General features: G+C 42.7%; 1 protein-coding gene and 1 long non-coding RNA gene across 3 annotated transcripts in view; one reads left to right on the plus strand and one right to left on the minus strand.

Moving 5' to 3' along the window:
• Positions 1-21,101, minus strand: part of LOC127913179 (protein kinase C zeta type-like) — a 183,332-nt gene that overhangs the window by 142,234 nt on the left and 19,997 nt on the right. The gene's annotated exons all lie outside the window — the stretch shown is intronic.
• On the plus strand, positions 16,281-18,910 carry LOC127913184 (uncharacterized). Its single transcript, XR_008085094.1, has 3 exons — positions 16,281-16,396; positions 16,614-16,723; positions 16,996-18,910. It is a non-coding gene; the product is annotated as an uncharacterized LOC127913184 (long non-coding RNA).

Consider the following 21,101-nt stretch of genomic DNA (forward strand, 5'->3'; position numbering starts at 1 on the left):
ACATGACTGTAAGTCGCTTTGGATAAAAGCGTCTGCTAGATGGCATATATTATTATTATTATTATTATTAACAGCTGAAGAACCCCTTTGGAACCTTTTTTGCCAAGGGTGTATAGTAAACTGGTGACTTCTAAGGTTGGGGTGTGTGAGTTGATAGTTACAAGGAAACATTATCTTTATGATCTGATATGGAGTGTCTGAATGTAACATTCAGTTCAGGAGACAGGTGAATATGACAGGCAGATCTGGAGACAGGTGAATATGACAGTCAGTTCAGGAGACAGGTGAATATGACAGTCAGTTCTGGAGACAGGTGAATATGACAGTCAGTTCAGGAGACAGGTGAATATGACAGTCAGTTCAGGAGACAGGTGAATATGACAGTCAGTTCAGGAGACAGGTGAACATGACAGTCAGTTCAGGAGACAGGTGAATATGACAGTCAGTTCTGGAGACAGGTGAATATGACAGTCAGTTCAGGAGACAGGTGAACATGACAGTCAGTTCTGGAGACAGGTGAATATGACAGTCAGTTCAGGAGACAGGTGAATATGACAGTCAGTTCAGGAGACAGGTGAATATGACAGTCAGTTCAGGAGACAGGTGAATATGACAGTCAGTTCAGGAGACAGGTGAACATGACAGTCAGTTCTGGAGACAGGTGAATATGACAGTCAGTTCAGGAGACAGGTGAATATGACAGTCAGTTCAGGAGACAGGTGAATATGACAGTCAGTTCAGGAGACAGGTGAACATGACAGTCAGTTCTGGAGACAGGTGAATATGACAGTCAGTTCAGGAGACAGGTGAATATGACAGTCAGTTCAGGAGACAGGTGAACATGACAGTCAGTTCAGGAGACAGGTGAATATGACAGTCAGTTCAGGAGACAGGTGAACATGACAGTCAGTTCAGGAGACAGGTGAATATGACAGTCAGTTCAGGAAACAGGTGAATATGACAGTCAGTTCAGGAGACAGGTGAATATGACAGTCAGTTCAGGAGACAGGTGAACATGACAGTCAGTTCAGGAGACAGGTGAATATGACAGTCGGTTCAGGAGACAGGTGAATATGACAGTCAGTTCAGGAGACAGGTGAATATGACAGTCAGTTCAGGAGACAGGTGAACATGACAGTCAGTTCAGGAGACAGGTGAATATGACAGTCAGTTCTGGAGACAGGTGAATATGACAGTCAGTTCAGGAGACAGGTGAATATGACAGTCAGTTCAGGATACAGGTGAATATGACAGTCAGTTCAGGAGACAGGTGAACATGACAGTCAGTTCTGGAGACAGGTGAATATGACAGTCAGTTCAGGAGACAGGTGAATATGACAGTCAGTTCAGGAGACAGGTGAACATGACAGTCAGTTCTGGAGACAGGTGAATATGACAGTCAGTTCAGGAGAGAGGTGAATATGACAGTCAGTTCAGGAGACAGGTGAATATGACAGTCAGTTCAGGAGACAGGTGAATATGACAGTCAGTTCAGGAGACAGGTGAACATGACAGTCAGTTCTGGAGACAGGTGAATATGACAGTCAGTTCAGGAGACAGATGAATATGACAGTCAGTTCAGGAGACAGGTGAATATGACAGTCAGTTCAGGAGACAGGTGAATATGACAGGCAGTTCTGGAGACAGGTGAATATGACAGTCAGTTCAGGAGACAGGTGAATATGACAGGCAGTTCTGGAGACAGGTGAATATGACAGTCAGTTCAGGAGACAGGTGAATATGACAGGCAGTTCTGGAGACAGGTGAATATGACAGTCAGTTCTGGAGACAGGTGAATATGACAGTCAGTTCGGGAGACAGGTGAATATGACAGTCAGTTCGGGAGACAGGTGAATATGACAGGCAGTTCTGGAGACAGGTGAATATGACAGTCAGTTCAGGAGACAGGTGAATATGACAGGCAGTTCTGGAGACAGGTGAATATGACAGGCAGATCTGGAGACAGGTGAATATGACAGTCAGTTCTGGAGACAGGTGAATATGACAGTCAGTTCTGGAGACAGGTGAATATGACAGTCAGTTCAGGAGACAGGTGAATATGACAGGCAGTTCTGGAGACAGGTGAATATGACAGTCAGTTCAGGAGACAGGTGAATATGACAGGCAGTTCTGGAGACAGGTGAACATGACAGTCAGTTCAGGAGACAGGTGAACATGACAGTCAGTTCAGGTGACAGGGAGCCTGAACAGAACTGAACAGAAAACACAGCCATTTTCTCAGGTGACGAAGCCCTGGGACACAATATAACCGTTTTGGCAGAGGAGGTCAACTACTTTACAATTCAAATGAACGAGACAGAGATATCCAGTGTCCCACCATGTTTTAGAAAGCAAGCTACTTCTGCCATCTTCTGAGGACATGTACTTCTTCTCTCTGACCCAGAATGTGTTGACTCCCCACCAAGCAGCCATGTTGAGAACTGGAGGCACACATCTCCCAGCCAAAATCCTTCCCTCCATCTTGTGCACTTCTTCAAATTAAAATGATGGATAGACGGTGTGAGAGCGTTAAAAAGTCGTCCAACCAGCAAGTCTTTTGCTGCCAGTTAGTTTATTGCCCTCCTAAATCCCATCCTCCCTGCAGTCAAAATATCCCCACTAAAAAGGTCCAACCGAAAACGATTTTTCCACACTGCCCAATGACTACATCACAGAGATAAAATGAATACAGGAGTGGCTGAGGGAAAACTAGGAATTAAAAGGAAGAGGTGTGTGAAACACGTTTCAAATGACCAATCAGATCGGAAACATATCTGATGTGAAAATATCTGATGTGATTGGTCAAAGACCAAATAGTGGAAGAAAGATTAGAATTGGGCTGTCTGTGTAAACATAGCCTAATAGGCTGTAAGCAGTGATTAAAGTCTTTCTAGGCTCCGAGAGGGAGAGAGAAAGACAGAACGATAGAGAGGGGCCGTTCTCATTAGAAGGTAATGATGCGGGGGCGTTCGCTGCAGGCCTGTACATGGCACTACGTAATGGATGGGAACACCTTTGAGGCACAAAACGAGGTACATGGGAGAGAGTTGGATGGCTAGGCATGGGAAAACATCTCAGAGAACAGCCTTCCCTTACAAAGCGATTTGCTAAATTCCGGAGAGCAGTGTCGCATCATCGAGTGAGCTAGTGGTGTTGTTAGCATTTAGCGTCACAATTAGCAAGGCGTGGTAAACGATGTGCTCTCGTAACCCATTTGGCTTAAGGTAAAAATGAGTGTGTGATACAGGGTCAGACAGCTCACATGTGCACATGTAATGACATTACAGCCAAGAGAGCAGCCATCTGAGCTTCATGCATCATCATCATCATCATCACCTAGCAACATCATCACACACACTGCAGCAGCCATGGTTTTATGGACTATGTCCTGGTCGTTGCATAGATGCACACACACATGCTGTGACACACTGACTCAGTCTCCGGGGGGATCGGTTTCATCTGCATGTCAACTGAATCATCCAAGCAATTATAGATTCATGTCAACAGCAGTCTATTGAGTGGCAAGGAGTGTGTGTTGTGTGTGTGTGTGGCTTGATAAATATGAGCAATAATAACTATAAAATAAATCATTAAAATACTGAGGTATATTGTAAAAAGTTATATTGTTTTATAATAACACTAATTGCTCAGAGAAAGAGATTTTGTCAAACAAGTATATTTTTGTAAAGGTATTGGTCAATATTCACACCACTAAATATTCTTATAAAGTAGTCAAAAGTAGTCCAAAGTATTTGGTCCCATATTCCTAGCACGTAATGACTACATCAAGCGTGTGATTCCACAAACTTGTTGGTTGCATTTGCAGTTCGTTTTGGTTGTGTTATTTTGTGATTATTTTGTGCTCAATAGAAATTAATGGTAAATAATGTGTTGTGTCATTTTGGAGTCACTTTTATTATAAATAAGAATAGAATATGTTTATAAACACTTCTACATTAATGTGGATGCTACCATGATTACGGATAATCCTGAATAGAATGTGTATATTGATTAGATAAATGTGGAGTCAAAAGGTCATTCCCCAAGACATTCCTATTTTGTTTTGCATATAATATAGCTCAGTATTTTTATTAATTCATTTTTATTACTTATTTTATACAGTCATTAATGCTCAACTTAATCAAGGATCTCAATCATTTCGGACCCCACCGTATATGTACAGTAGCCAATGTGTCACGACTTCCTCGGAAGTCAGGTCCTCTCCTTGTTCGGGCGGCGCTCGGAGGTCGGCGTCGCCAATCTTCTAGCCATCATCGATCCACTTTTAATTTTCCATGTGTTTTGTCCACACCTGGTTTCAATTCCCTAAATTACTTGTCTTTGTGTGGGATTGTTTATTGTAGTGCTTGTGCACGTTCCCTGTGAGCGCACGACGGGTTATTTTTGTGCCCATTTATCTTGTTGTTCTGGATGCCGTTGGTTTTGCTTAATAAATCTCCTGGTAACGCCCAGTTCTGCTCTCCTGCGCCTGACTTCTCTGCCGCCAATTACGCACCTCGCTACAGAATGTGAATCTGACCTTAGTGAAGTCCTATTCCTCAGACAACACAGCAAAGATAATGTGATGGAGAGGTATATATTTACATATTCATTCATATGAGTCACAGTTTTTCTAGTTCCGTGTGTATTCTGTATAGGGGCGGTATGTAACCCAGAGGTTAGAGTGTTGGGCCGGTAACACATTTAAAAAATAGATGTATAAAAGACAGGAATATGATGTTTGTTCACTGTATAGTTTTTCAGTGAAGACTTGCCTATGCTCACAGGTGTTTGCGGGTCTGTAACAAGCTATGCATTACAATTCATTTGTTAGCCTAAAAATAAAATAATTTCCTATTAATAGGCATATGGAAAAATGACTTCCCCGTATCTGTGACTGCTGTACCAGGCCCACCACTTTTTAAAATTTAAAATAAATGTTTGTCTGTTGACTCATCCAGCTGTAACAGACCCATGCCAGGCCCACCACGTCTGTTGACTCATCCAGTTCACCTGGCTTGACTCATCCAGCTGTAACGCATAGAGTTCACTGGCTTGTATGCGAAGCAGTAATTGTTTCAAAACATCTCCTGCCATGTCACTGATGCGTAGTGAAACAGTGTTGTTTGATGAAGTCATTGTCTGTATAGTTTTTGGGGCCTTTTCTCCCAGCGTTGTCCCAGCCATATCCGCGGCAGCAGGAAGAATTAAGTCCTCCACAATAGTATGGGTCTTGCCTGTCCTAGCCACTCAGTAGGTCACCATATAAGACGCTTCCAGTCCCTTCTTATTAATGGTATCTGTTGCTTTTATACATGTCTTACTACTCGAAAGTCGTCTTAATTCTCTCTCAAAAAACTCCTGTGGCTTATTTTCCAAATTGGCATGTTTTTTTTCTAAATGTCTGCAAATGTGTTAAAGTTTCATCGAGTTTCATTGAGTTGTGAGATAGTGCTTTTGCACATATAACACACTGTGGCTGAGGAAAGGCACTACTCCCAATATAAGTGAACCCCAAATCAATGTAGTTCTTATCATATTTGCGCCTCTTCGATGGTCCAATGTCTCCTGGTATATGTCTGTTACAGCTGGATGAGTCAACAGACGTGGCGGGCCTGGCACAGCTCCTGGTATATGTCTGTTACAGCTGGATGAGTCAACAGACGTGGCGGGCCTGGCACAGCTCCTGGTATATGTCTGTTACAGCTGGATGAGTCAACAGACGTGGCGGGCCTGGCACAGCTCCTGGTATATGTCTGTTACAGCTGGATGAGTCAACAGACGTGGCGGGCCTGGCACAGCTCCTGGTATATGTCTGTTACAGCTGGATGAGTCAACAGACGTGGCGGGCCTGGCACAGCTCCTGGTATATGTCTGTTACAGCTGGATGAGTCAACAGACGTGGCGGTCCTGACACAGCTCCTGGTATATGTCTGTTACGTTTATGGGGGGGTCAATTAAGGAAGACATCCTCTTCTGTAACCACTGGAAACCAGGATAACAGAAGATTATATTTTTAAAGTACTGGACAGCTTTGTGATAAATGGACTTTGGTGGTCAAGATGTGTTGGTATTTGTACTGATGGCGCAAAAGTCATGACAGGGAGACATAGTGGAGTGGTAACGCGCGTGCCAGCAGTTGCTCCCGACGCTACTTGCGTACACTGCAGTATCCACTAAGAGGCTCTTGCTGCCAAAGGAATACCTGACAGCTTGAAAGACGTTTTGGACACTACAGTGTAAATGGTTAACTTTGTTAAAGCAAGGCCTCTGAACTCTGGTGTATTTTCTGCATTATGTAATGATATGGGCAGCGACCAAGTCACGCTTTTACAACATACAGAAGTGTGCTGGTTATCAAGGGGCAAAGTATTGACACATTTTTTTAAAATTGAGAGACGAGCTTAAAGTTCTTCCTTACTGAGCATAATTTTCACTTGTCTGACCTCTTGCATGATGACGAGTTTCTTACACGACTGGCCTGTCTGGGTGATGTTTTTTCTCGCCTGAATGATCTGAATCTAGGATTACAGGGACTCTCTGCAACTATATTCAATGTGTGGGACAAAATTGAGTCTATGGTTAAGAAGTTGGAGCTCTTCTCTGTCTGCATTAACAAGGACAACACGCAGGTCTATCCATCATTGTCTGATTTTTTTTGTGTGCAAATTAACTCAAGCTTACGGACAATATCAAATGTGATAGAGCAAAGCACCTGAGTGAGTTGGGTGCGCAATTACACAGGTACTTTTCCGAAACGGATGACACAAACAACTGGATTCATTATCCCTTTCATGCCCTGCCTCCAGTCCACTTACCGATATCTGGAACAAGAGAGCCTCATCAAAATTGCAACAAGCGGTTCTGTGAAAATTGAATCAGAAGCCACTGACAGATTTCTGGATTAGGCTGCGCTCAGCGTATCCTGCCTTGACAAATCGCACTGTTAAGACACTGATGCTCTTTGCAACCACGTCCCTATGTGAGTGTGGATTCTCGGCCCTCACTAGCATGTAAACTAAATACAGGCACAGACTGTGTGTGGAAAATGATTTAAGACTGAGACTCTCTCCAATACAACCCAACATTGCAGAGCATCCTTTCAAGCACACCCTTCTCATTAACATGTGGTGAGTTATTCTCACTTTTCGACGAACAAAAGGTTTTATATGTAAGATGGTTAAATAAAGAACAAAATCATTGATTATTATTATATTATTATTTGTCCCTGGTCCTATAAGAGCTCTTTGTCACTTCCCACAAGCCGGGTTGTGACAAAAACTCACACTCATTCTTATGTTTAATAAATGTATCGTATAGTGTGTGTGTGTGTGTGTGTGTGTGTGTGTGTGGCAGGCTTACAATGATGGCAAAAACAGTATATGAGAGTGCGCTGACCCTGGGGCTAGAGGGGTACGCAGCTGGAGGTTGAATGTTTGAAGGGGTATTGGAACCACCGGTCTTCCTCAACACTTCAGGCAAAGGTACGTGACAAAAATACGTGAGCGCCAAGAATCCAACATGGACATTGCGTTGTGCTAATTTCCCTTTCGTCGCCAAGCAAAACAAGATGGCTCATGTGCATAACGTGAAGGATGTTTCCAAAATGTCAAAGAAAGACAAGAATGTTTCTGATTTGATTTTGATTAAGAATCACCTGGTATTAGGAGTGATGTCACATGACAAAGAAAGGACGGCATTTGTCAGACAGATTTACTTTATTTTCACACGTGAGCACATTGGCATCCACAAACGGTCATTCTGGTGTAAGAGAGGACAGTGGAGCTGCATAGTACCACTAACATAACGACTGACAGAATAACCCTGTTAGTTTAGTTGTTAGCCTCTCTACTACAGCTGCATAGTACCACTAACATAACGACTGACAGAATAACCCTGTTAGTTTAGATGTTAGCCTCTCTACTACAGCTGCATAGTACCACTAACATAACGACTGACAGACTAACCCTGTTAGTTTAGTTGTTAGCCTCTCTACTACAGCTGCATAGTACCACTAACATAACGACTGACAGAATAACCCTGTTAGTTTAGTTGTTAGCCTCTCTACTACAGCTGCATAGTACCACTAACATAACGACTGACAGAATAACCCTGTTAGTTTAGTTGTTAGCCTCTCTACTACAGCTGCATAGTACCACTAACATAATGACTGACAGAATAACCCTGTTAGTTTAGTTGTTAGCCTCTCTACTACAGCTGCATAGTACCACTAACATAACGACTGACAGAATAACCCTGTTAGTTTAGTTGTTAGCCTCTCTACTACAGCTGCATAGTACCACTAACATAACGACTGACAGAATAACCCTGTTAGTTTAGTTGTTAGCCTCTCTACTACAGCTGCATAGTACCACTAACATAACGACTGACAGAATAACCCTGTTAGTTTAGATGTTAGCCTCTCTACTACAGCTGCATAGTACCACTAACATAACGACTGACAGAATAACCCTGTTAGTTTAGTTGTTAGCCTCTCTACTACAGCTGCATAGTACCACTAACATAACGACTGACAGAATAACCCTGTTAGTTTAGTTGTTAGCCTCTCTACTACAGCTGCATAGTACCACTAACATAATGACTGACAGAATAACCCTGTTAGTTTAGTTGTTAGCCTCTCTACTACAGCTGCATAGTACCACTAACATAACGACTGACAGAATAACCCTGTTAGTTTAGATGTTAGCCTCTCTACTACAGCTGCATAGTACCACTAACATAACGACTGACAGACTAACCCTGTTAGTTTAGTTGTTAGCCTCTCTACTACAGCTGCATAGTACCACTAACATAACGACTGACAGAATAACCCTGTTAGTTTAGTTGTTAGCCTCTCTACTACAGCTGCATAGTACCACTAACATAACGACTGACAGAATAACCCTGTTAGTTTAGTTGTTAGCCTCTCTACTACAACTGCATAGTACCACTAACATAACGACTGACAGAATAACCCTGTTAGTTTAGATGTTAGCCTCTCTACTACAGCTGCATAGTACCACTAACATAACGACTGACAGAATAACCCTGTTAGTTTAGATGTTAGCCTCTCTACTACAGCTGCATAGTACCACTAACATAACGACTGACAGAATAACCCTGTTAGTTTAGTTGTTAGCCTCTCTACTACAACTGCATAGTACCACTAACATAACGACTGACAGAATAACCCTGTTAGTTTAGTTGTTAGCCTCTCTACTACAGCTGCATAGTACCACTAACATAATGACTGACAGAATAACCCTGTTAGTTTAGTTGTTAGCCTCTCTACTACAGCTGCATAGTACCACTAACATAACGACTGACAGAATAACCCTGTTAGTTTAGTTGTTAGCCTCTCTACTACAGCTGCATAGTACCACTAACATAATAGACTAACAGCTTGATTAACATGGCTTTTATCTAACTTGACTAGAGTTAGGCCTGAGGCTTGTTTTTACCCTGTAGATGGGACTAGGACATAAGCTACGGGCTATACTAACCAAGCTACGGGCTATACTAACCAAGCTATGGGCTATACTAACCAAGCTATGGGCTATACTATCCAAGCTATGGGCTATACTATCCAAGCTATGGGCTATACTAACCAAGCTACCGGCTATACTAACCAAGCTACGGACTATACTAACCAAGCTACGGGCTATACTAACCAAGCTACGGGCTATACTAACCAAGCTATGGGCTATACTATCCAAGCTATGGGCTATACTAACCAAGCTATGGGCTATACTAACCAAGCTACGGGCTATACTAACCAAGCTACGGGCTATACTATCCAAGCTATGGGCTATACTAACCAAGCTACGGACTATACTAACCAAGCTACGGGCTATACTAACCAAGATACGGGCTATACTAACCAAGCTACGGGCTATACTAACCAAGCTACGGGCTATACTATCCAAGCTATGGGCTATACTAACCAAGCTACGGGCTATACTAACCAAGCTACGGGCTATACTATCCAAGCTATGGGCTATACTAACCAAGCTACGGGCTATACTATCCAAGCTATGGGCTATACTATCCAAGCTATGGGCTATACTAACCAAGCTATGGGCTATACTAACCAAGCTACGGGCTATACTATCCAAGCTATGGGCTATACTAACCAAGCTATGGGCTATACTAAAAAGCTATGGGCTATACTATCCAAGCTATGGGCTATACTATCCAAGCTATGGGCTATACTATCCAAGCTATGGGCTATACTAACCAAGCTATGGGCTATACTATCCAAGCTATGGGCTATACTAACCAAGCTATGGGCTATACTATCCAATCTATGGGCTATACTATCCACGCTATGGGCTATACTATCCAAGCTATGGGCTATACTAACCAAGCTATGGGCTATACTAACCATGCTATGGGCTATACTAACCAAGCTATGGGCTATACTATCCAAGCTACGGGCTATACTAACCAAGCTATGGGCTATACTAACCAAGCTATGGGCTATACTATCCAAGCTATGGGCTATACTATCCAAGCTATGGGCTATACTAACCAAGCTATGGGCTATACTATCCAAGCTATGGGCTATACTATCCAAGCTATGGGCTATACTAACCAAGCTATGGGCTATACTATCCAAGCTATGGGCTATACTATCCAAGCTATGGGCTATACTAACCAAGCTACGGGCTATACTAACCAAGCTATGGGCTATACTATCCAAGCTACGGGCTATACTATCCAAGCTACGGGCTATACTATCCAAGCTATGGGCTATACTATCCAAGCTACGGGCTATACTAACCAAGCTACGGGCTATACTATCCAAGCTATGGGCTATACTATCCAAGCTATGGGCTATACTAACCAAGCTACCGGCTATACTAACCAAGCTACGGGCTATACTATCCAAGCTATGGGCTATACTATCCAAGCTATGGGCTATACTATCCAAGCTAGGGGAACGCTACCTGTCCGAATGCATAGTGCCAACTGTAAACTCTGGTGGAGGAGGAATAATGGTCTGGAGCTGTTTTTCATGGTTCAGGCTAGGCCCCTTAGTTCCAGTGAAGGGAAATCTTAGTGCTACAGCATACACTCTAGACAAGTCTGTGCTAGTGTAACGGATGTGAAACGGGTAGCTTATTTAGCGGTGCGCGCTAAATAGCATTTCAATCGGTTACGTCACTTGCTCTGAGACCTTGAAGTAGTAGTTCCCCTTGCTCTGCTTTTGTGGAGCGATGGGTAACGATGCTTCGAGGGTGACTGTTGTCGATGTGTGCAGAGGGTCCCTGGTTCGCGCCCGGGTATGGGCGAGGGGACGGACGTAAAGTTATACTGTTACACTTCCAACATTGTGGCAAAAGTTTGTGGAAAGCACTTTCCTATTTCAGCATGACAATGCCCCTGTGCATTGAGGCTGTTCTAGCAGCAAAGCGGAGAATAACTCCATATTAATGCCCTTGATTTTGGAATTAGATGTTTGACGAGCATGTTAAATATACTGTATATACTGTATATAACTATATTACACTATTTACAATATATTACATGTTAACGTAGAGTGCCAACTGTATTAGTGGGTTTTTTATGTAAAAAAAAACCCACTAATACATCTGACTGTATGCCTATCTTCATAGGTGTGGGGGGAACTGCATGGGACGATAGGGCCATTGCTAGATGCAGAAAGGCTCCTAGCTGACACAGAGCTAATGAGACTAAGGGGAAAGATGGCAAAGTCTGTCTGTCTTCGTCTGTCTGGCACCTGCAGCTGGCAGCAGTTGGTCCTAACTCTTTATGACGTCCGTTATGACATGCTACTGTATGTTAGTCATGATTAAAGGGATACTTTGGAACAGTGGTGTAAAGTAACTAAGTAAAAAATACTTTGAAGTACTACTTCTGTACTTTACCATTTATATATATTTTTGACAACTTTTACTTTTACTCCTAAGGAAAATATGTACTTTTTTTCTCACATACATATTTCCTGACACCCAAAAGTAGTCGTTACATTTCGCATGCTCACACACACAAGCATGCACGCTCACACACACAAGCATGCACGCTCACACACACAAGCATGCACGCTCACACACACAAGCATGCACGCTCACACACACAAGCATGCACGCTCACACACACAAGCATGCACGCTCACACACACAAGCATGCACGCTCACACACACAAGCACGCACGCTCACACACACAAGCATGCACGCTCACACACACAAGCATGCACGCTCACACACACAAGCATGCACGCTCACACACACAAGCATGCACGCTCACACACACAAGCATGCACGCTCACACACACAAGCATGCACGCTCACACACACAAGCATGCACGCTCACACACACAAGCATGCACGCTCACACACACAAGCATGCACGCTCACACATACAAGCATGCACACACCACAGGAGAGAAATTGTCAATGTTGTTCATTGTGAAATGGGTAGTCTGGAAAAAGAGCATCCTGGCAAATTAATATAGAGACTACAAGATAATCTGCAGAAAGCCCTTCCTCTCCTACCCCCTCCTCCTCTCTCCTTCCGTCCTCTCCTCTCCTCCTCTTTCCTTCCGTCCTCTCCTCTCCTCCTCTGCCCTCCCCTCCTCCCCTCCCCTCTACTCTCCCCTTCCTTCCCGCCCTCTCCTCCTCTCATCTCCCATCCTCTCCCATCCCCTCCTCTCCTCTCAGGGGGTCCTCAATAGTTCCTCTGCTTCAAAACGCCTGAAGAAAAGGCTTAACTAACTTTATATGAGGGCATTTAAATGCCTTTCTCAAGGGACATTTTTATTTCATTTTGTTTTGTTACGAAACAAAAACTAAGAGCATAAGAGTGGTCTTTATTATCCCAGAGGGGAAATTCATTATGCAGCACGTAGCATAACACACTAAATACATGACAATGAATAAACACCAAAACCGTATGTACAGCAATATGTAGACAGCACACAATACTACTACAGCTGATAGCAGCTGAGGGCTAATTTAGACCTGGTTTTACATTTGGGGAGCCTGTAACTGCGCTCTGAGAGAAGCATTGAGGGAAGCTCTGAGGGAAGCATTGTAAATCAATCAAAAAAGGGATGATGTGAGTCCCTCCGAATGGATTGCACCTTGCATATGACTTGTGTCTGATACTACATTTTGTCATTATTTTTATTTAATCTTTATTTAACTAGGAAAGTCAGTTAATTAAGAACAAATTCTTATTTACAATGACTGCCTACCCCGGCCAAACCCTCCCCTAAGACAGACGATGCTGGGCCAATTGTGCTCCGACTTATGGGACTCGCGATCACATCCTGTTGTGTTTCAGCCCGGGATCGAACCAGGGTCTGTAGTGATGTCACTAGCACTGTGATGCAGTCCCTTAGACCGCTGCGCCACTCGGGAGCCAAGACAATATGTGTGCATAAAGCAATAGATGAGGAAATAGATGTGCTGTATTACATATTCATATACTGCAACACTAACCATAAACCAAGCACACATTAATACAATGTTGCTAACAGGCTAGATTTAATATAGAGGAGAGTACACACACTACTGTGCAACACTGTGCTGAAATTCTTAAATGAGCCTCTACCCTTCAGTAACATTTTTACTCGGTGGGGTTGTCATCAACAGGATGTTCCGGTTTTTCCAGGGGAAATGGAAAAGAGAGCCTGTGACGTGACTTCCGCTTTCAGACGTTAACAAGGCGACACTCTTAACACATCTTAACTCCTCCTCCCACATTTACTGGATTGGTTGAACAGTGCAGAAGAGAACCTCCCCTGACAGGTTTTTATTCTCGTACAAGACCTGTATGTGGAGGATCTCAGCGTTTCTTTTACACCTGCCACGTTATTGTCTAACTGGTGAAGAGTTATCACAAGGGAATTGGCCATACCTAAACTGTGCAGATGACCTGGGTATCATAGTGAGGTTATCTTGTCTCTGAGGGGTCTTTGGCCAGGTTTGCTAACTACCTCTCTCAAAGAGTGCAGTGTATAAAGTCAGAACATCTGCTGTCTCAGCGACGGCCTTTCACCAAGGGAGTACCCCAAGGTTCAATCCTAGGCCCCACACTCTTCTCAATTTACATCAACAGCATTGCTCGGGCAGTAGGAAGCTCTCTCATCCAGCTGGCCCCTCCCCGGATGTTGTGTTAAATGCTCTACAACAAAGCTTTCTTTGTGTCCAACAAGCTTTCTCTACCCTTAACCTTGTTCTGAACACCTTCAAAACAAAGGTAATGTGGTTTGGTAAGAAAAATGCCCCTCTTCCCACAGGTGGGATTACTACCTCTAAGGGTTTAGAGCTTGACTACCGCACACAAGTACTTGGGAGTATGGCTAGACTGTCCTTCTCTCAGCACAAGTTAAATCTAGACTTGGTTTCCTCTATTGAAATCACTCCTCTTTCATCCAAGCTGCCAAACTAACCCTGATTCAGATGACCATCCTACCCATGCTAGATTACGGAGACATAATTTATAGATCGGCAGGTAAAGGTGCTCTTTAGCGGCTAGATGTTCTTTACCATTCAGATTTGCCACCAATGCTCCTTATAGGACACATCTATGCACTCAATTACTCAAGGTAAACTGGTCATCGCTGTATATTCGTCGCAAGACGGGTATGATTGATGCTTATTTGTAAAACCCTCTTAGGCCTCACTCCCCCCTATCTGAGATATCTACTGAAGCCCTCATCCTCCACATACAACACCTGTTCACTCCCCCCTATCTGAGATATCTACTGCAGCCCGCATTCTCCACATACAACACCTGTTCACTCCCCCCTATCTGAGATATCTACTGCAGCCCTCATCCTCCACATACAACACCTGTTCACTCCCCCTATCTGAGATATCTACTGCAGCCCTCATCCTCCACATACAACACCTGTTCACTCCCCCTATCTGAGATATCTACTGCAGCCCTCATCCTCCACATACAACACCTGTTCACTCCCCCTATCTGAGATATCTACTGCAGCCCTCATCCTCCACATACAACACCTGTTCACTCCCCCTATCTGAGATATCTACTGCAGCCCTCATCCTCCACATACAACACCTGTTCACTCCCCCTATCTGAGATATCTACTGCAGCCCTCATCCTCCACATACAACACCTGTTCACTCCCCCTATCTGAGATATCTACTGCAGCCCTCATCCTCCACATACAACACCTGTTCACTCCCCTATCTGAGATATCTACTGCAGCCCTCATCCTCCACATACAACACCTGTTCACTCCCCCTATCTGAGATATCTACTGCAGCCCTCATCCTCCACATACAACACCTGTTCACTCCCCTATCTGAGATATCTACTGCAGCCCTCATCCTCCACATACAACACCTGTTCACTCCCCCTATCTGAGATATCTACTGCAGCCCTCATCCTCCACATACAACACCTGTTCACTCCCCTATCTGAGATATCTACTGCAGCCCTCATCCTCCACATACAACACCTGTTCACTCCCCCTATCTGAGATATCTACTGCAGCCCTCATCCTCCACATACAACACCTGTTCACTCCCCTATCTGAGATATCTACTGCAGCCCGCATTCTCCACATACAACACCTGTTCACTCCCCCCCTATCTGAGATATCTACTGAAGCCCTCATCCTCCACATACAACACCTGTTCACTCCCCTATCTGAGATATCTACTGCAGCCCTCATCCTCCACATACAACACCTGTTCACTCCCCCTATCTGAGATATCTACTGCAGCCCTCATCCTCCACATACAACACCTGTTCACTCCCCCTATCTGAGATATCTACTGCAGCCCGCATTCTCCACATACAACACCTGTTCACTCCCCTATCTGAGATATCTACTGCAGCCCTCATCCTCCACATACAACACCTGTTCACTCCCCCCTATCTGAGATATCTACTGCAGCCCTCATCCTCCACATACAACACCTGTTCACTCCCCCCTATCTGAGATATCTACTGCAGCCCTCATCCTCCACATACAACACCTGTTCACTCCCCCCTATCTGAGATATCTACTTGAAGCCCGCATTCTCCACATACAACACCCGTTCTGCCAGTCACATTCTGTTCAATGTTCCCAAAGCACACACATCCCTGGGTCACTCCTCTTTTCAGTTCGCTGCAGCTAGCGACTAGAATGAGCTGCAACAAACACTTAAACTGGACAGTTTATCTCAATCTTTTCATTCAAAGACTCAATCATGGACACTGTTACTGACAGTTGTGGCTGCTTTGTATGATGTATTGTTGTCTCTACCTTCTTGATCTTTGTGCTGTTGAGTTTGCCCAATGTTGTGTTGCTACCATGTTGTTGTCATGTTGTGTTGCTACCATGTTGTTGTCATGTTGTGTTGCTACCATGCTGTGTTGTCATGTTTTGCTGTTACATTGTTGTCTTAGGTCTCTCTTTGTGTAGTGTTGTCTCTCTTGTTGTTATGTGTTGTTATTGTCTTAGGTCTCTCTTTGTGTAGTGTTGTCTCTCTTGTTGTTATGTGTTGTTGTCTTAGGTCTCTCTTTATGTAGTGTTGTCTCTCTTATTGTTATGTGTTGTTGTTGTGTTAGGTCTCTCTTTGTGTAGTGTTGTCTCTCTTGTTGTTATGTGTTGTTATTGTCTTAGGTCTCTCTTTATGTAGTGTTGTCTCTCTTGTTGTTATGTGTTGTTATTGTCTTAGGTCTCTCTTTATGTAGTGTTGTCTCTCTTGTTGTTATGTGTTGTTATTGTCTTAGGTTTCTCTTTATGTAGTGTTGTCTCTCTTGTTGTTATGTGTTGTTATTGTCTTAGGTTTCTCTTTATGTAGTGTTGTCTCTCTTGTTGTTATGTGTTGTTATTGTCTTAGGTCTCTCTTTATGTAGTGTTGTCTCTCTTGTTGTTATGTGTTGTTGTCTTAGGTCTCTCTTTATGTAGTGTTGTCTCTCTTATTGTTATGTGTTGTTGTTGTGTTAGGTCTCTCTTTGTGTAGTGTTGTCTCTCTTGTTGTTATGTGTTGTTATTGTCTTAGGTCTCTCTTTATGTAGTGTTGTCTCTCTTGTTGTTATGTGTTGTTATTGTCTTAGGTCTCTCTTTGTGTAGTGTTGTCTCTCTTGTTGTTATGTGTTGTTATTGTCTTAGGTCTCTCTTTATGTAGTGTTGTCTCTCTTGTTGTTATGTGTTGTTATTGTCTTAGGTCTCTCTTTATGTAGTGTTGTCTCTCTTGTTGTTATGTGTTGTTATTGTCTTAGGTCTCTCTTTATGTAGTGTTGTCTCTCTTGTTGTTGTCTTAGGTCTCTCTTTATGTAGTGTTGTCTCTCTTATTGTGATATGTGTTTTGTCCTATTTATTTTGTATTTACTGATTTATTTATTTATTTAATCCCATCCCCCATTTGGCTTTTGGGAGGCTGTCATTGTCAATAATAATTTATTCTTAACTGACTTGCCTAGTGAAATGAAGTTTGAATAAAATTTAATCTTTCATGTCATGGAAGTTGTCATAAAAAAAACAACTTAGAAGAAAAAACAGAATCACAAGCCACAGCAACTGATTAGCTCATTGTGTCACTGCGAGCCCAAATCACATCTATTCTAAATACTGTGGCTCGAGCTGACGTGCTTTCTCTCTCTCTACGACATAATCCTAGCTAACGCTGCGTGGCCTGGCCTGCACATAGCACACCCATTCGCTCACCAGTACATGCAGGGCCCTTATAGCTTTCTAATAGCATGTGATTGCAATGCTAATAGCATGCTAATGCCCTCAGTGCAGTGCCTCATCTAAAGGGACACTGACTGACTTCCTTCTTTCTCTCGCTCTCTGACTTTCATGATTCCCTTCGTCTTTCAATCAATTTATTTATCTATTTCTTGCTCTTGTCATATTGGTCTCGACCTGTGTGTCTCGCTCAGTGGAACTAAGTCATCATCGGTACACTGGCTTCCAGGCTTTGACAGCAACCCCGTGCTCTCATGCGTGAAGGTCTCTCTCTCTCTCTCTCTTTCTCTTTCTCTTTCTTTCTCTCTCTTTCTCTCTTTCTTTCTCTTTCTCTTTCTCTCTTTCTCTTTCTCTCTTTCCCTCTCTTTCTTTCTCTCTCGTTCTCTCTCTTTCTCTCTCTTTCTCTCTCTTCAGCGGAAGAACCAATTTAGGAGTGAAATGTCACAGCATACTCCAATCGTATGAGGGTTCATCATCAGCCTAATCTGAGCTGGCCCTCGTGTTGTTATGAGGGTTCATCATCAGCCTAATCTGAGCTGGCCCTTCTGTTGTTATGAGGGTTCATCATCAGCCGAATCTCATGTCATCAGGAGAGTCGAAGCGAGCTAAAGGCCAGCTATACACAAGTCGTAGCAGACAGTCAATCTGCCAATGTTATCTGTTTCTGTGAAGCTAAGGGGTATGGAAAGCTGAGAAGTGTGCTCTTTATGACTAGGGCGTGTGGAGTGTGTGACAATATTATTTATTTCTGTGAAACAGTTAGCATAGCTAGCACAGTCGGCTCTCTGACTAGGGCGTGTGGAAAGTGTGTGCTTGCCAGCCTATCTGCAAACACAAAATCATTTAGGTGTTGATTGGTTCTTGTTGTTGGTGATGCTTCTCTCCAGAAATAAAAAGAAAGTTGGTAACGATATCCTCTTGATACCATGACAACTATAACTATATCCTCTTGATAGCATGACAACTATAACTATATCCTCTTGATAGCATGACAACTATAACTATATCCTCTTGATAGCATGACAACTATAACTATATCCTCTTGATAGCATGACAACTATAACTATATCCTCTTGATAGCATGACAACTATAACTATATCCTCTTGATAGCATGACAACTATAACTATATCCTCTTGATAGCATGACAACTATAACTATATCCTCTTGATAGCATGACAACTATAACTATATCCTCTTGATAGCATGACAACTATAACTATATCCTCTTGATAGCATGGCAACTATAACTATATCCTCTTGATAGCATGGCAACTATAACTATATCCTCTTGATAGCATGACAACTATAACTATATCCTCTTGATAGCATGACAACTATAACTATATCCTCTTGATAGCATGACAACTATAACTATATCCTCTTGATAGCATGACAACTATAACTATATCCTCTTGATAGCATGACAACTATAACTATATCCTCTTGATAGCATGACAACTATAACTATATCCTCTTGATAGCATGGCAACTATAACTATATCCTCTTGATAGCATGACAACTATAACTATATCCTCTTGATAGCATGACAACTATAACTATATCCTCTTGATAGCATGACAACTATAACTATATCCTCTTGATAGCATGACAACTATAACTATATCCTCTTGATAGCATGACAAAGCATATCTGTAACTCAAGAGGGTGGAACAATCTGCCCTGTGAAGCAAAGGCAATGATCAAAAGGTAATCACCAGAGAGAAAACATGGACAGGCAGGCAGACAGGCAGACAGGCATGCCTATGGAGTGTGGAGGGACAGTGAGGAGCATGGTAGGCTGATTATAAGCCTGTTTCAGACCGTTCTCAACGATATAGCAGATTAGAGGATTGTGTTGAGGCTGAAATAACATGAAGGTCAAAAGTTATGTTATTAGTATCAAAGACCCCTCTCTGTTCTTGATAGGAACCATCATGAAGAGTGTTGAGAGAGTTGAGAGCAGAGCGAAATACAGTTGAAGTCAGAAGTTTACATCCACCTTAGCCAAATACATTCAACTCAGTTTTTCACAATTCCTGACATTTAATCTGAGTAAAAATTCCCTGTTTTAGGTCAGTTAGGATCACCACTTTATTTTAAGAATGTGAAATGTCAGAATAATTGTAGAGAGAGTGATGTATTTCAGCTTTTATTTCTTTCATCACATTCCTAGTGGGTCAGAAGTGTACATACACTCAATTAGTATTTGGTAGCATTGCCTTTAAATTGTTTAACTTGGGTTTTATGTAGCCTTCCACAAACTTCCCACAATAAATTGGGAGAATTTTGTCCCATTCCTCCTGACAGAGCTGGTATAACTGAATCAGGTTTGTAGGCCTCCTTGATCGCACATGCTTTTTCAGTTCTGCCCACAAATTCTCTATAGGATTGAGTTCAGGGCCTTGACTTTGTTGTTCTTAAGCCATTTTGCCACAACTTTCCACAGCATTTTCCCGCCTCATGATGCCATCTATTTTGAGGTGCACCAGTCCCTCCTGCAGCAAAGCACCCCCACAACATGATGGTTCCAACCCCCTGTGTTTCACGGTTGGGATGGTGTTCTTCTGCCCCCGTTTTCCTCCAAACATAATGATGGTCATTATGGCCAAACAGTTCGATTTTTGTTTCATCAGACCAGAGGACATTTCTCCAAAAAGTACAATCTTTGTCCCCATGTGCAGTTGCAAACCATTGTCTGACTTTTTAATGGTCGGTTTTGGAACAGTGGCTTGTTTCTTGCTGAGCGACCTTTCTGGTTATGTCGATATAGGACTCATTTTACTGTGGATATAGATACTTTTGTACCTGTTTCCTCCAGCATCTTTACAAGGTCCTTTGCTGTTGTTCTGGGATTGATTTGCACTTTTCGCACCAAAGTGCGTTCATCTCTAGGAGACAGAACGCGTCCCCTTCCTGAGCGGTATGACGTCTGCATGGTCCCATGGTGTTTATACTTGCCTATTATTGTTTGTACAGATGAATGTGGTACCTTCGGGCATTTGGAAATTGCACCCAAGGATGAACCAGACTTGTTGAGGTCTAAAAAACATTTTTTTGAGGTCTTGGCTGAGTTCTTTTGATTTTCCCATGATGTCAAGCAGAGGCACTGAGTTTAAAGGTAGGCCTTGAAATACATTCACAGGTACATCTCCAATTTACTCAAATTATGTCACTTGGCCTATCAGAAGCTTCTAAAGCCATTACATAATTTTCTGGAATTTTCCAAGCTGTTTAAAGGCACAGTCAATTTAGTGTATGTAAACTTCTGACCCACTGGAATTGTGATACCGTGAATTATAAGTGAAATAATCTGTCTGTAAACAATTGTTGGAAAAATGACTTTTGTCATGCACAATGTAGATGTCCTAACTGACTTGCCAAAATTATAGTTTGTTAATAAGAAATTTATGGAGT

The sequence above is a fragment of the Oncorhynchus keta genome, chromosome 28, assembly GCF_023373465.1.
Source record: "Oncorhynchus keta strain PuntledgeMale-10-30-2019 chromosome 28, Oket_V2, whole genome shotgun sequence".
In the NCBI taxonomy this organism is placed as follows: Eukaryota; Metazoa; Chordata; class Actinopteri; order Salmoniformes; family Salmonidae; genus Oncorhynchus; species Oncorhynchus keta.